The sequence below is a fragment of the Acinonyx jubatus genome, chromosome A1, assembly GCF_027475565.1.
Source record: "Acinonyx jubatus isolate Ajub_Pintada_27869175 chromosome A1, VMU_Ajub_asm_v1.0, whole genome shotgun sequence".
NCBI lineage: Eukaryota > Metazoa > Chordata > Mammalia > Carnivora > Felidae > Acinonyx > Acinonyx jubatus.
This window is the reverse complement of record NC_069380.1, coordinates 47,930,043-47,945,572: the sequence shown is the minus strand read 5'-3', so window position 1 is coordinate 47,945,572 and position 15,530 is coordinate 47,930,043. Positions and strand designations below refer to the sequence as shown.

At 35.3% G+C, this 15,530-nt stretch overlaps 1 protein-coding gene across 9 annotated transcripts in view; it reads left to right on the top strand.

Annotated features, from left to right (window-relative positions):
• KLF12 (KLF transcription factor 12) overlaps positions 1-15,530 on the top strand; it is a 436,782-nt gene that overhangs the window by 12,814 nt on the left and 408,438 nt on the right. For 2 of the 9 annotated variants that reach the window (XM_053216443.1, XM_053216438.1), the window contains exons 1-2: positions 7,674-11,024; positions 13,551-13,628. The exons of 5 other annotated variants lie outside the window; for them this stretch is intronic. The gene's annotated coding sequence lies outside the window, so the exon portion shown is untranslated. Of the gene's footprint in view, positions 1-7,673; positions 11,025-13,550; positions 13,629-15,530 lie in introns of those variants that run through there. 2 more of the 9 variants (XM_027064993.2, XM_027064990.2) reach the window with 1 other exon arrangement.

Sequence of the window (15,530 nt, the reverse complement as noted above, 5' to 3'; positions counted from 1 at the left end):
GCACACAGCCCCATGTAGGAATTGAAACCAAGAACTGTGAGATCATGACCTAAGCTGAAGTCTGATGCTTAACCAACTGAGCCACCCAGGTGCCCCTGGTTAACTTTTTGTTTTCAGTGTTTTCTCCATTGGTAAAACAGATGTGTAACCTACACTTAGATTGTTTTTTCTTTCCACTTTGATCTTATCTTCGGTAAATTTGGAATTTGTAGTTATATGTGCTATAGGAGAGGGATCCACTTTTATTTACTTTCAGATACATAACTGGTATCAGCACCATTTTTAATGTGTCCTTTTACAAGTAAATACAAATTCCCTAATTGTATTGTCTTATGTTCTAATATATCCAATAATACCAGATTTTTTTCCTTTTAAAATAGTAAAGTGCAAATCTGATAAATATTTCATCCATTGTTCCAACTTCCCTGGGCAAAAGATACACAAAAACTCTGTTGTGAATCTAATTAGAATTGCATTGTTATATATACTCTGGGAACAATTAACATTTTATTTATTTATTTTTATTTAATTAATTTATTTATTTTTATTAAGAATACTTTTATTTTTATTTTAATTTTTTTAATATATGATATTTATTGTCAAATTGGTTTCTATAACATTTTAATACTTTTAGTGCAGAGTATCATCCCAATTCAAGAACATGGATGTCCTTCTGTTTATATCATTTTTTATGTTTCAAAAAGATTTTAGTATTTTATTTGTAATAGTTGTTTCCTGTTTACTTGAATTTAGTTATAAGTAGTTTTATAGGCTTTTGGCTATTTTGTATTTATTGAGATGATATATGATTTTCTGTTTTAGTCTGTTAATTTGGTGAGTTAATTGTGTTTGATTTGTGTGTGTGTTGCTTGATTTTAAATGTTGTGTCAGCCTTTCATTCCTTGTATAAGTCTTACTTGTTCTTGATGTGTCATCTAATTATATATAGTTGTATTTGATTTTCTTATATTTCGTTAAGAAATAAAAAATATATAAGTTCATGGGACATGGTGGTCAGTACTATTTATTCTTTTTAGTGTCTCTATCTGATTTTGCTTTCAGGGTTATTCCTCACCTCCTAAAATAACTTGGGAAGTGTTTTATCATCTTCTGGGTGTTTTTTTTTTGTTTTTGTTTTTTTCTTTTTTCTTTTTTGGAATACTTTGTGTGGAATTATTTCTTCCTTAGATGTGTGGAAGAATTCACAAGAGGCTCCATCTGGGTTTAGAGGGTTTTTTGTTTTGTTTTGTTTCTTGTTTTTTTTTCTTTCCTTTGTAGGAAGGTTTTAAACTATAAATTCAATTTATTTAGTACAGAGCTATTCAGATTATATATTCATTTGTGAATGAAACTTCTTAGTTCGTGTTTTGAAGGAATTTGGCTTTTTCATCTGAGTTACAGAATTTATTGGCATAAAGTTGTTTATATTGTCCTATTCTTTTAATGTTTTTAGGATCTACACTGACTACTTGTTATACCTGATGTTGGTGACTTGTGATTTTTCTCTTTTTGTCTTGATCAGTCTGGCCAGAGGTGTATTAATTTTTTTGATGTTCTGAAAGGGCCAGCTTTTGGTTTCATTATTTTTTTCTCCAACTTTTACTTTATTATTTCCTTTCTTATGCTTGTCATGGGTTTAATTTGTTCTGTTTTTAGTTTTTTAAGATGGAAGCTTGAGACCTTTCTTCTTATATAAGGATATGATGTTATAAATTTTACTTTGAGCACTGCTCTTTTAAAGTTTAATTCAGTTCAACTACTTTCTAATTTCCATTGTGATTTCTTCTTTGACTTTGGATTGTTTAGAATTGTGTTTGTTAATATTCAGATACTTGGTGATCTCACAGATATCTTTTTGCTGTTGGTTTCTAGTTTAATTCCATGGTTTTCAGAGTCTGTATGATTTTGATTCTTTAAAAGTTTTCTGAGATTCGTTTTATCAGTCAGTATATGGTCTGTATTGGTAAATATTACATGTACACTTGAAAACAAGGTTTCCTGTCATTATTGGATAGAGCATTCTATGAATGTCAGGTTTATATTTTATAAATATGATCGAGCCAAGTTGGTTAATAATGTCTTCAAGTCTTTGTCAACTGATATTTTTCTCTCTTCTGTCAGTTATTGGGAAAGATGGGCTTAAGTATTTATTTATTTATTTATTTTCAATATATGAAATTTGTCAAATTGGTTTCTGGCTTAAGTATTTAAAATACAATTGTGAATTAATCCAATTCTCTTTTCAGTTTTAGTACGTTTTGCTTTATGCATTTTGAAAGCTTTGTTATTAGGTGCGTACATATTTAGTATTGTGTTTTCTTGGTGAATTGACCCCTGTAATATTACTCTTTTTCCTTTATAGACAACATATAATTCTATAAGTTATAATTGTACTATATGTATGTATACACACACACACACACACACACACACACACAATTACATGATATATCATGTAACATGTAATTGGGTGTGACTTTTTAATCCACTCTGTGTCCAACTTTTGTTTAGAATGATTTGTTAGTTTACATTAAACATTTTTATGTGATTGGGTTTCTATGTACTAATTTGCTATTCATTTTGTATTTGTCTCACCTGTTTTTTGCTCTTATTTTTCCATTTCTAGCCTTTTTTGGGCTTGATTATTTTTTAGTAGTCAATTTTATTTCCACTAATGGCTTATTAGTTATATTTCTTTGTTTTATATTTTTAGTGGTTATTTCCGGGTTTGCAATATACATCATGAATTTCTCACAGTCAAATGATATAATACCACTTTCTGTATGATGTTAGAATATTACAACAGTATACTGCCATTTTTTCTCTCCTGTTGATGCTATTTTCCTGATATATTTTAACTTGCACATATAATAAATCATACATTTCTTAGGTATTTGCTTTAAAGATTTAATTCCTTTTAATAGTGATTACAAATCAGAAAAGAATTTTTTTATATTTATGGATTTTTTTAAATATTTCAAAGGTTCTTTATTTCTTTGTTGTAAATTTCTATCTAGTATTGTATTACTTTTGCCTAAATAAAATATATCTTGAAATGTAGGTCTGCTGACAGTGACTTTTCACAGTTTTGCTTATCTGAAAGAGTCTACTTGCCTTTGTTTCTGAAATATTTTAGCTGGGTTTGAATTTTAGTTTGACAGTTTTCTCCCCATTAGTTTCAAGATGTTGCTATATTATCCCCCAGCTTACATGGTTTCTGAAGAGATGTCCTTTGTCATTCTGGGTTTTGTTCCTCTATATGTAATGTTTCTCTTTTTCTCTGGCTGCCTTCAGGATATATATATATTTTTTTTTTTTAATTTTTTTTTTTAATCTTTATTTATTTTTGAGACAGAGAGAGAGTGTGAGTGGGGGAGGAACAGAGAGAGGGAGACACAGAATCCAAAGCAGGCTTCAGGCTCCGAGCTGTCAGCACAGAGCCCAATGCGGGGCTCAAACTCACAAACCTTGAGATCATGACCTGAGCTGAAGTCGGACACTTAACCAACTGAGCCACCCGGGTGCCCCAGGATATATTTTTTTTAACTCTGGTCTTCATTGAAACCAAATGTGCATAAGTATGTAGTCATTTGTGATCCTATTTGGGGGTTGTTTTAGTTTTTTTGATTTGTAGTTTATTGTCCCTTCTGATTTTTGATAGGTTTATTTCTGTTATCTTTTTGAGTATTTCTTCTGCCCCCTTTTCTCTCTTCTCTTTCTGGACTATTTTGACAAGTACAGTAGTCTACTTCATGTTGTCCCACAGGTCTTGGATCCTCTGTAGCGGCCACCCCCCATTCAGTTTTCAGTCTGAATAATTTCTATGGTCTAGCTTCACATTTACTAATTCTTCCTGCTGTGGTCAGTTTTTTGTAAACTCAGTGAAAGAATTCTTTGATAAAGCGAATTCTTTGATGAAGCTATTTCTTTAGCATTTTCATATCAGTTTTTAAAAATTTCCACCTATTTACTGAATTTCTTCATGTATGCATGCTGTTTGTCTTTATCTCTAGATTCTTTTACATTTAATCATAGCTATTTTAAAGTCTCTCCTTGATAGTTTCAACATCTCTGCCATCTTGGCATCTGATTATGTTGATAGCTTTATATCTTAACAATGTGTAACTTGCTTTGTTTTTGTGTCTTGTAACATTTGATTGACTCTATGACATTATGTATAAAAGAACAGCAGAGACTGAAGTAAATCGTTATGCTAAGAAGCGGACATATCTCATATTCTGCAAGATACTAGTGTCTGTGCAGGGGGAGGATGAATCGGTTTGGTCAGTAGATGTGCTGAATTTTTACTTGGTCTTTGCTCTTGAAGTCTCTAGTGATGTGATAGTTCAAGTTCCTTCAGGAATTCATTGCTTTTATCTTGACACTTCTGTGCGTCCTGGAATGTCAGAATTTTTCTTCTCTGTGTTCCTGCTATACCCTCAACTTTCAGTCAGCTCTGAACTCCAGTGTCATAGGAAACCTCCTTTTGTCCTTTTTCTCTATCCCAGCAGGTAGTCTGGGTGGAGGTGCAGATGGGTGGGAGGTGGGGAGGGGGGGGGTCTCAGTTCTTTTACACCAACTTCAGCCTTGGGCAAGCCTGGTCTACCTCAGTCTGAGTTGAGACTTTGAAAGCATGCCTGTACCTTCTTTTGGTGGCCACATTGTGTTGTGTCAATGGCAGGCTTATGTTTGTGTGTGTTTTCTGTATACCAGTATGTCTGACTTCATTTTTGAATCATTTTAGAATTCTGGGCCTGAGTGAGTTTTCTGCCTTATCCCAGGAGCAGAGGAGTTTTACCTAGTGTTCAGTGCAGGGGCAAGTGTGTGTGAGTGCTCTTACCCAGCGGCTGCTTTTCTTTGAGCTTAGGGAAGGGGATAGTCAGAGAGTCTAGTCTCTCTTCCAGTGGCTTCACCTCCTTCTCTAGCTGTAGTCCATCTTTTCATGGAAGAAGCAGGAGTATTTACTGTCCTGGCTCCTGTGGCAGATGGCTTTTGCTTCAGTTGATAGTAGAGTCTGGGATGAGGCCAGTTTTTATCCTTGTGTCCCAGTGGTAGCGGATGTCTCCCTTTGTACCCCCTTTCAAGGCAGGGCTTTCTTAGGTCTGTTGTTACATTCTTTTGTCTTAGTACCTGGAGGAGACTTGCAAAAAGAGCAGGGTGATGATTGTGGAGCGTCTGTCCTTGCACCAGGGGCTTTCTGGAATACTAATTGACCGTGCTAGCCCACACTGAGCTTTTAGGAATTTGATAAAATTTTAGTCGCTTATATATACGTTTAAAAATTAGAAGAAAAAAATTTTTATTGCAATAAAAAACAACAAAAATACCATCTTAACTGTTTTTAAACCTACAGCTTAATAATGTCAATTCTATTCACATTGTGTGAAAGATCTCAACTTTTTCATCTTGCCAAACTGAAACTGTATACCCATTAAAAGCAACTCTATTTCCCACTCTCCTGAGTCCCTGACAGCCACCATTCTACTTTCTGTTTCTTACTTGCTTTTAGGACTGTTCATTTTTTTTTTTTTTTTTCCCATTATTATGGCCAAAGGCAATAGCCTGTTTCTCTGTGAAAGGGGCTTGTTACCCACTGGAACCTATCACCTGGTTGCCTTGTGACTTTAAAAGTCTTTGGCCTCGGAAGCATGATTTTATAGGATATTTATCCTAAGTATTTTCCTTCTCCAATTTACCTTAAATGTGCTTGATTTATTTCCTTTTTTTTTTTTTGGAATGCTTGTTGAATTTTATATAGGTATTTTTAAAACTCATCTGATAAATCATCTTATTTAGTTGACTGTTATAAAGCATTTTAAAAATTTATTTATTTATTTATTTTTGGGGCGGGTGCAAGTGGGGGAGAGGCAGAGAGAGGGGGACAGAGAATCTGAAGCCGGCTCTGTGCTGACAGGCTGACAGCAGTGAACCTGATGTGGGGCTCGTAGTCACAAACCGGGAGATCATGATCTGAGTCGAAGTCAGATGCCCAACCAACTGAGACACCCAGGTGCCCTTGTTACAAAGCATTTCATTAGAGGATTTATTAACATTGAACTATCTTTGCATTAGGGGATCAAACCCTGATTTTTCATAATTTATTTTTGTATAAATTTTCTTGATTCTGTTTGATAAATTAGAATGATACTTAGAATATACACATCTGTATTCACAAGTGGGATTGGTCTATAGTATTTTCTTTGCTATTGAATCATATTTTTATACAAATATTTTGGTGGAGGGTCACCTGGGTGGCTTAGTTGGTTAAGTGACTGACTCTTGGTTATAGCCCAGGTCATGATCTCATGGTTTGTGGGTTTGAGACCTGCGCCGGGCTCTGTGCTGACAGTGCAGAGCCTGCTTGGGATTCTCTCTCTCTCCCTCCCTCTTTTTACTTAAAAAATAAATAAATATGTTGGTGGATACATAAATTGAGAAAATATTCATTTCTTTCCATGAGCTACATTTAAAACTGTTCCTTATAGGCTAGTATTAGGTGCGAACCATTAGGTCATGGTTTTTACTTTTTTTTTTTTTGAGTGGCATATATATATTATTTTTTTCTAATTTCTTCTGTGTACTTGTCCATTACAGTTGTCATCTTCTTTTTTGCATTAAGTTTTGGGTAAGAAATTGCTCATGTGTTTTTTTTTTTTAATTGATTGAGATATAACTGATATAACAGTTTAGTAGTTTTAGGTATACAACATATGATTTGCTGTATGCATATATTGCTAAATGATTAGCACAAGTTAACATCTATCACGACACAGCTACAATTGTTTCTCTTTTTTGTGATGAAACTTTTAAGATTTACTGTCAGCAACTTTCAAATACAATACATTATTGATAACTGTAGTCACCATGCTGTACATTGTATGCCCAGAACTTACTTGTCTTATAACTGCAAGTTTGTACCTTTTGACCATTTTTATCCATGCCATCCACACCCAGACCCTGGCAACCACCACTTTGTTTTCCATATCCATGATGTTCATGTCCGTCTCTACTCATTTGCTTCATAAGCTTTCAAATTTGTTGCCTTAGGATAGCATTTACTATTCCCTACTATGTAATTACATTTCTATCGTAAAGCTTCTGTAACTTTTTAAACTCCTAATATGGTCTTTTTTTAACTGTTTTTTTAAAAATGTTCCATAAGTTTCTTTGCTATTTTATTATGCTTAAAAAAAAAAAACTTTTGAATTTTGCTTCATTTCTATTGCTTTTATTTTCTCTCATGACTTTTAGCTCATATTTTCTTAATTATTTGTCCTTTTTTTTTTTTAACTTAGTTCTTTAAAAGGTAAATCTTGGGGTGCCTGGGTGGGTCAGTCGGTTAAGCGTCCAACTTCGGCTCAGGTCACAATCTCGCGGTCCGTGAGTTCGAGCCCCGCATCCGGCTCTGTGCTGACAACTCAGAGCCTGGAGCCTGTTTCGGATTTTGTGTCTCCTTCTCTCTCTGCCCCTCCCCCGTTCATGCTCTGTCTCTCTCTGTCTCAAAAATAAATAAACGTTAATTAAAAAAAAATAAAAAATTAAAAAAAATAAAAGGTGAATCTCCTTTTAACTGTGAAGGCATTCAAGTTAGAAATACTGTTCTGACTAAACATCCTTTGCTATATTCTATGCTTTTTTTTTTTTTTTTGGAAGAATTATTCTTCCAAATATTTATTTGGAATAATTCCAAACAATTATTCATTGTTCCTAATTTTTGTGATTTTTGTTGTAATTTTATTATAACTTAACTTATGATTTATAATTGATTTCTTCTTTGAATCAAGGATTTCTAGGACTATGTTTTAAAATTTGAGTATTAACTATTTTTAGGTCTTTATCTTGTATTTATATTTAAATTTTGATTTATATTCAAAGACTTTGTTAAATAGTCTCATTTTAAAATAACTATATTTTTCTTTGTATTTATATGATTTGTTTTTAGAAATGTTTCATAGAGATTTGAATAAAAGTATTTTCTCAACTGAGGAATGTGATAACCCATTTTTCACCTGTTAAATGGAGTTTAACAGGTTGAAGTGAGTTGATTTGTTTTAGGTTATTTTAAGTTATAACATTTTTTTTCAGTTAAATTGGATTAATTCAAAAGGTGGTGTATTAAGTTCTACATTATGATCTTGTTTTTGTATCTTCATTGGATTTTTAAAATTTATTTTTTATTATTTTAAATTATAAAATATAAGCAACATAAAATTTACCATCTCACCCATTCTTAGCATACAATCAAGTAGCGTTAAGTATATTCACGTTGTTGTGCTGTGCATCTCCAGAACTTACTCATCTGGCAAAACTGAAACTATATACTAATTACACTACTCCCACTACCTACCCCCCCACCCCCCCCCCCCGCCCCGCCTCCCCGGCAACCACCATGCTACTTTCTGTTTCTAGGAGTTTGACTATTTTAGATACTTCTTATAAGTAGAATCCTATGTTGTCTTTTTGTGACTGGCTTATTTTAGTTAGCATAATGTGTCTTCACAGTTTATTTATGTGCGAGCGTTTGTCCAGGTGTCCTTTTTTAAGGCTGTATAATGTTAAGTTGTATTTATACCACATGAACGTGTGTACAAATGTCTTTTGAGTCTCTGCTTTAAATTCTTTTGGACACATAACCAGAAGGGGAATTGCTGTATATTGTAATTCTGTGTTTAATTTTTTAGGAATTGCTATACTGTTTGCCGCAGCACCTGCACCATTTTGCATTTCCATCAGCGGGGCACAGGGGTTCCAATTTCTCTACATTCTAGCTAATACTTGCTATTTTCTGGAATTATTTTTTTTTCTTTTGATAATAGCCATTCTGATGGGTGTGAAGTGACGTCTCATTGTGATTTTGGTTTGCATTTCCCTGATAATTAGTGATGGTGAGCATCCTTTCATTTGCTTATTGGCCATTTGTATATTTTCTTTAGAGACATGTCTGTTCATTTACTTTGCCCATTTTTAGTTTTGATTTTATTGTTGACTTTTAGAAGTTCTTTGTATATTCTGGATATTAACCCCTTATCAGATACGTGATTTGTAAATAGTTTTCTCCCATTCTGTGGGTTGCCTCTTCACTCTGTTGAGAGTGTCCTTTGAGGCACAAAAGCTGTTAATTTTGTTTTCGTCCTATTTATCTGTTTTTTCTTTTGTTGCCCATACTGTTGGTATCATGTCCAAGATCTCCTTGCCAAATCCATTGTCATGAAGCTTTTTACTTATGTTTTGTTTTGAAAGTTTTGTTGTTTTATGTCTTCATTAAATTTTTTATAGCTTTGCTTGTATGTTTATTTGTGTATTGTTTGGTACATATAACTCCATGACATTCCTTAAAATTACTATTCTTTTTATTGAATGTCTTTAAAATGAAACTCATCCTATACTGATGTTCATATTGCCATTCCTGTTTTCTTTTTGAGGAAGAGTTTAACTATATTGGATTTTACTCTACCAATCTATTTATTCTGTCATTAGCTTTTCCTTTTTAATTTGTTTTGTCTTATAAAGTAGTGTTGTTGTTGTTTTTTTTCAGTATCTAGGGTTTTTTTTTTAACTCATTTTCTCTGCTTTTTAATAGTTACATGTAACATAACAACCATATACTTTTTCTCAGTTATGATTTTTTAGCTATTTTTCCTTCATAATTCCTTTTGTGAATTTAATCAAAGTGGATATTTATTTTCTTTTATTTCCTACATGACTCCTATCGATTTGGAGGATGCTCTGTGCTTTACCATTTGACTAATCATGCTTCATGTTTATAGCCACTGTTAGCTCATATAGTGCTTTGTGTGAGAAGGAAAATGCATCATTTCCTTAAGACTACTCTGATTGACAAAAAAATTGTTGTAGTATACTGCCATCCAGAACATTTTGCTAACAGATACACAAATCTCCGAGGTCTACAATGTGAAGGACTCCCTCTAAGATGTGATGCCCTTGGCTGGATATAACTTGCTGTGATAAGAGTAGGGAAAATAGATTTTTTACTGCGTTTTATAGCAAGGTGACTGCCATTTTTCTTACTTTTTCTCTTTTGTGAGTTTTCATTATCTCGGTCCCCTGGTATGGTGAGGTATACTAGGGATGCTTTATTCTAAGAATATGAGCCTATGGATATTGTACTGCTGGCATTATTTCATAATTCTCTAGAGACTTTGTGTTAATAGAAGTTCATTGGTTTCTTCAGTTAATAATATAAGCCTTGGGGTGCCTGGGTGGCTCAGTCGGTTGAACGTTCGACTCTAGATTTTGGCTCAGGTCACGAGTCCAGGACTGTAGGATCGAGCCCCATGTTGGGCTTGGCAGTGAGCATGGAGCCTGTTTAAAATTTTCTCTCTCTCCCTCTACCCCTCTCCCCTGCTTATACTGTCTCTCTCTCTCTCTCTCTTCAAAACAAAACAAAACAAACCTTGGGCAGAAAAATTATTTCAGTCCTAATTACAGCTTATAGATGTTTTGAACTTGTTATCTTAGTTTTTTTTAAATACATATGCTTTAGATAGCACACTTTTTTGATGTTTATTTTTAATTTTTGAGAGAGTGCACATGAGCGTGAGTGGGGGAGGGGAGGAGAGAGAGGGAGACACAGAATCTGAAGCAGGCTCCAGGCTCTGCTGTCAGCAGAGAGCTCAATGCCAGGCTCGAACCCACAAACCACGAGATCATAACCAGAGCCGAAGTCAGACGCTTAACCGACTGAGCCATCGAGGCACCCCTTGTTGTCTTAGTTTTTAACCCTAATTTGAAAAGCACAGCAATCTTTGATCTCCATATTGCTAAAATATTTTCTGAAAAGTCTTACTATAAAATCATAAACTGTGTGCTCGGAACACTCACAGTCATGGAAATCAACTAATTTTCATTGAGTGTTTATAATGTGCCTAAGATTGTGTTTAGATCTTGCCTTAGTTTGCTTGGGCACTGGGTAGTTTAAACAACATAAATTTATTTTCTTACACTTCTGAAGAGATCCAAGATCAGGATCAGTTCCTGGTGAGGACTTTCTTCTTGGCTTGCAGGTGGCTGCCTTCTCACTGTGTTCCTATATGAAGGTGGGGGGGGCGGGGTGCGGAGAGAAAGGGAGGGGAGGGAGCTTTGGTATCTCTTCTTGTAATTAAAGCCCTATCTATGACCTCACAGGCCATGTTTACAAATACAGTTGTTGCCTTGGGGGTTATACTTTCAACATAAACATTTTGGGCAGACATACATTCAGTCTATAACAGAATTCAGAGCCTAAATTCTTGAAAAATAAGGCATTAAGTCTTAAGTTTACTGTAAGAGTGAGTTCTTAATAGTTTGACTTTGTGCCACGGTAATAAAATTACACATTCATGGCCATATGTAAAGAATTTAAAGAGATCAAAACCTCATCCAGAGAGCATCTTGAAGAATTACCACGTATTCAAGAGTATTGGTTTGTGGGGAAGGATATATAACCCTGGACTTTTCTTCCTAGAAGTGAAGAAATGGTCTCCAAACATATGCTGTTGGGTACCGTGTACAGTAATACTAAGGACTCAGCAAGAAAATGCTGTTCAAGCTTCTGGCTGTGCCTCAGTGTCTGCTTTTCAAACAGAGCATTGGCAAAAACGGGGAGGAAATAAAGATTTTCTTTTCCCATTTTGGGGGGATAGGTTTTGTCTAGTATACGTTTATTTTATTTGGATCTAAAGCAATATGAGCATGTATTTACTGAATGTGCTTGGTAGTGGATTGAACGGTGGTTGTTAAGAAGAGATACGTCCCTGTCAATCTCACCAAGATCTGAATGTTATCTTTTTTGGAAAAAGGGTCTTTGCAGATGCAATTAAGAACATTGAGATGAGATCATCCTGGATTACCTGGGTGAGCCCTAAATCCAATGACAAGTATCCTTGTGAGGGTCAGAAGAGAAGTCAGTATGAAGACTGAGGCAGAGTTTGGAGTAGTGTGGTCACAAGCCTAGGAACACCAAGGAATGCCAGCAGCCACCAGAAAAGCTGGAAGGGGCATGGATTCTCCCTTAGGGTCTTCTGAGAAAGTGTGGCCTTGCCTTCACCTTGATTTTGGGATTCTCGCCTCCAGAGCTATGAGAGAGTGATTTCTGATTTTAGCTACCAAGTTTGTGGTAATTTGCTAGGGCAGCCACAGGGGACTAATCCCTACCCACTGTGAGGAATTCTTTCTGCCAAATGTGAGGGGTCCAGAATTGAGCAAGACAAGTCCTTGCTACCAGGAATGCAAACTTTTTTGAAAAGGAAACAAAAACATAATTACATATTACAATAAATTGAATATTCTAATTTTGTATAGGATGTTCTGAAAGCATTGAAGGGTACAGCTACCTTGGTTTAGAAAGTTTGGAGGATTTTTGAGGAAGAGACTTTTGATCTGGGTTTGAGGAGTAAGAGTGTACCTGGACGGAGGGGCTGGAGGGAGAAATGCGTATCAAAGGGTGTGCCCTGTTCCTTTAACCCCCCTGTGACATGAGCACCCCATCTGAAATCTTATTATCTTCAATTAGAGTAAAGCACATTGTCAATCTGAGGCTGCCTTATCTCATACTCTAGTAGTATGCCTAGGTGGTAAATAGGAAAGATAAAAAAAAAAAAAACCAAATCACCCTCCATCCAGGCCCCATCACTTATTCTTCTGGCTCAGTATGAAATCAGTGGCCTACTCATGAGGCCACGGGTATAAAGAGCTGCTTACTCTGTGATGGGGCAGGGGAAAGGGTTGGTAAGCTTCTGTATAAAGGGCCAGGAAGTAAATATTTTATTTTATTTATTTTTTGAAGTAAATATTTTAGACTGCTGTCTACATAGGGTCTCCAGGGCTGTGCATGTATATGTATATGTGTGTATATATATAAATTTTCAAAACACACATATATAAATTACAACTTTTTAAAAATACGTATGTTCTACAACATACATATTTGTTGAATATGTATGTTGAAAAACTTTTCTTGGAGAGCAGGCCTTACAGAAACAGGTCCTGCGCTCCATGTGGCCTATAGGCCGCAGTCTGCTGACCCTTGTTCTATGATATATTAAACTAGGGCTTTCTTTTTCTTTGTAAAGGAGAGTGAAATATTTCTGCTGTAAAGAAGAGATATAAATATGAACAACTTAAAATCTGAGCCAAGGTATTAGCTATTGAAATTTACGACTTTCTAACCTTAAACAAATATTGAACAAGCTTAGAAATGGCCAGGAAATTTTCTTTAACATCTTAAGTTTTCTTTAACATCTTTGCCCCTTTAATAAATGGAACTTAAAAAGCATATTTCAAAGATTCAGAAGAAGAGGAATCATGACATGTTAATGTTTCTCTAATAACACCACTTTCAAAGGCTACATTTCTAGTTTAGTAACTAATAACATTTTAAAAAGCCCATTTCTTTTTCATTAGCACAGATGTTTTCCTATGCGAGAGGTATTGTATTTTGAAAGATGCTTTAACGACATTATGTTTTTTAGGATGTAATTGGACATTTTTGCTCGTCTTATGAGGGAACTTTGTTTTTTAGGCTTTTTTTTCCTTCTTTTTTTCATTCCTAGCTCCTGAAACTTCCCAAAGTGCTGTAGCTTCAGAAATTGCCAACAAATTATTTTAGGATTATTTTCAGTTCTCTTAAGGTAAGCTACTATAGGTATCTCAAAGATGACTTATTTTTAGTTCCTACAAAGCAGTTACAAATTAGGTGTTATAAACAACTTTACTTTGAGCTTAAAATGAAAAGAATATTAAGGATGTTTTCAAAAGATGTCTTACGGGTCAGACTTTCTTTCAGGCTATAGCACAGTTCTCATCTGTTCTTTTTTTTTTTTTACCCACTGGGTACATACAGTTCAAGTGGATCAATAAAATTTGCTGAGGCAAAAGGTAATTTTGAATACAAATTGTATTCTGGAAGTCAATCTGAGATACAAAATTAGGATGCTTAGCAGTCCGTCTCTTGTGTTCCACGTGGTACTTGTATCTTATTTCTAGGTTACGAGCCACCGATTCCTTACCCTCCAACTGCTTGCTTTAGCTGCATCTCCCATCCCACTGACCTCCTTTCAGAGAAAGATCTCAAGTCATTTCAGTTTCATTCAGACCAACTGTGATATCGTTGGTGAAGTCTGGCAAAACAATTAGAATTTTTGCATTTGTTGAGTGGATTACAGAAACTGCAGTCCATCTCCTTGGCGTAGACTAGGCCATTAGGTTGTAACACGAGTTATTTGTTCCCATTCCCCAGTCTAGAGGAAGAGACCAAGCACATTGGATGACCTCTAGAGTTACGCTGTGATAAGAACTGTAGTCCTGGCCATAGAGGGAAAGTCATGGTAACTCCTAAGAATGCTCTGTGGAGGGATGGCCTATGAGCCACACCTTGATGGGTGGGTTGCTTTTGAATGGGTGGAGGGAGAGGAAAGGGCTGTCCAGGCACAGGAAGCAGCTTGAGCTCAGGGTGAGGCAGGAAGTGCTGGGTGTGTATAGGGCTGAGGTCCACTGTGGCTGATTGAACCCACAGAAATGCTTTCTTTGGAAATATACAATGCTTTCATAGATTTAAGCCAACAGAGAAACTTGAGAGACTTCACTTTAAAAATTTAGATTTCCAATTTCTTTTGAAAACTTTGAATATCTTATAACCATTGGTTGAAGCTTATCGTTATTCCTTGGTCCCACATTATTTTAATTACTATATTTTAGACATTTTAATGTGGATTAAAGTCTTCCCTCCCCCCCTGCCTCCAAATGTCTTGGCTACTATGGCCACTTTATTCCATATCACTTTTTTTTTAATGTTTATTTTATTTTAGAGCATGTGAGCAGGGGAGGGGCAGAGAGAAAGAGGGAGACAGAGGATCTGAAGCAGGCTCTGCACTGTTAGAGCAGAGCCCATTGTAGGGCTCAAATCCATGACCTGAGCTGAAGTCACTTAACTGACTGAGTCACCCAGGTTCCCCTGTCTTTTTTTTTTTTTTTAAGTTTATTTATTTTGAGAGAGAGGGAGGGAGAGAGCGAGCGAGCATGAGCTGGGGAGGAGAAGAGAGAGACAGGGACAAGGAGAATCCCAAACAGGCTGCACATTGTCCATGCAGAGCCTGAATCGGGGTTCCGTCTCACAGACCATGAGACTATGACCTGAGCCGAAATCAAGAACTGGTGTTCAACCCACTGAGCCACCCAGGCACTCTAATTCCATAGGACTTTTATAATTATTTTATTTTACTAGAAATATGGTATGTATTTATAGTTTACTCAAACTTTGTTTTATGTTGTTTTTCAGTAAAACATAGATTTGAGTTCTATAGATATTTTATATTTGTAGTTGCTATTGTGAATGTACCCCTCGACCTTTTATATTTTTTAACTAGTCATTGTTGGCATGTTTTTGTAGGAAATCCCCATTGTTTGGATTGACATTTTTATTATGTTAAGGAAGTACCCTTTTCTGTTTTCACTAAGAATTATAATCAAGAATAGATTTCAAATTTTATCAAATGTTGGGCATCTTATAATATTCCTTTTTGACATGTTAGTGC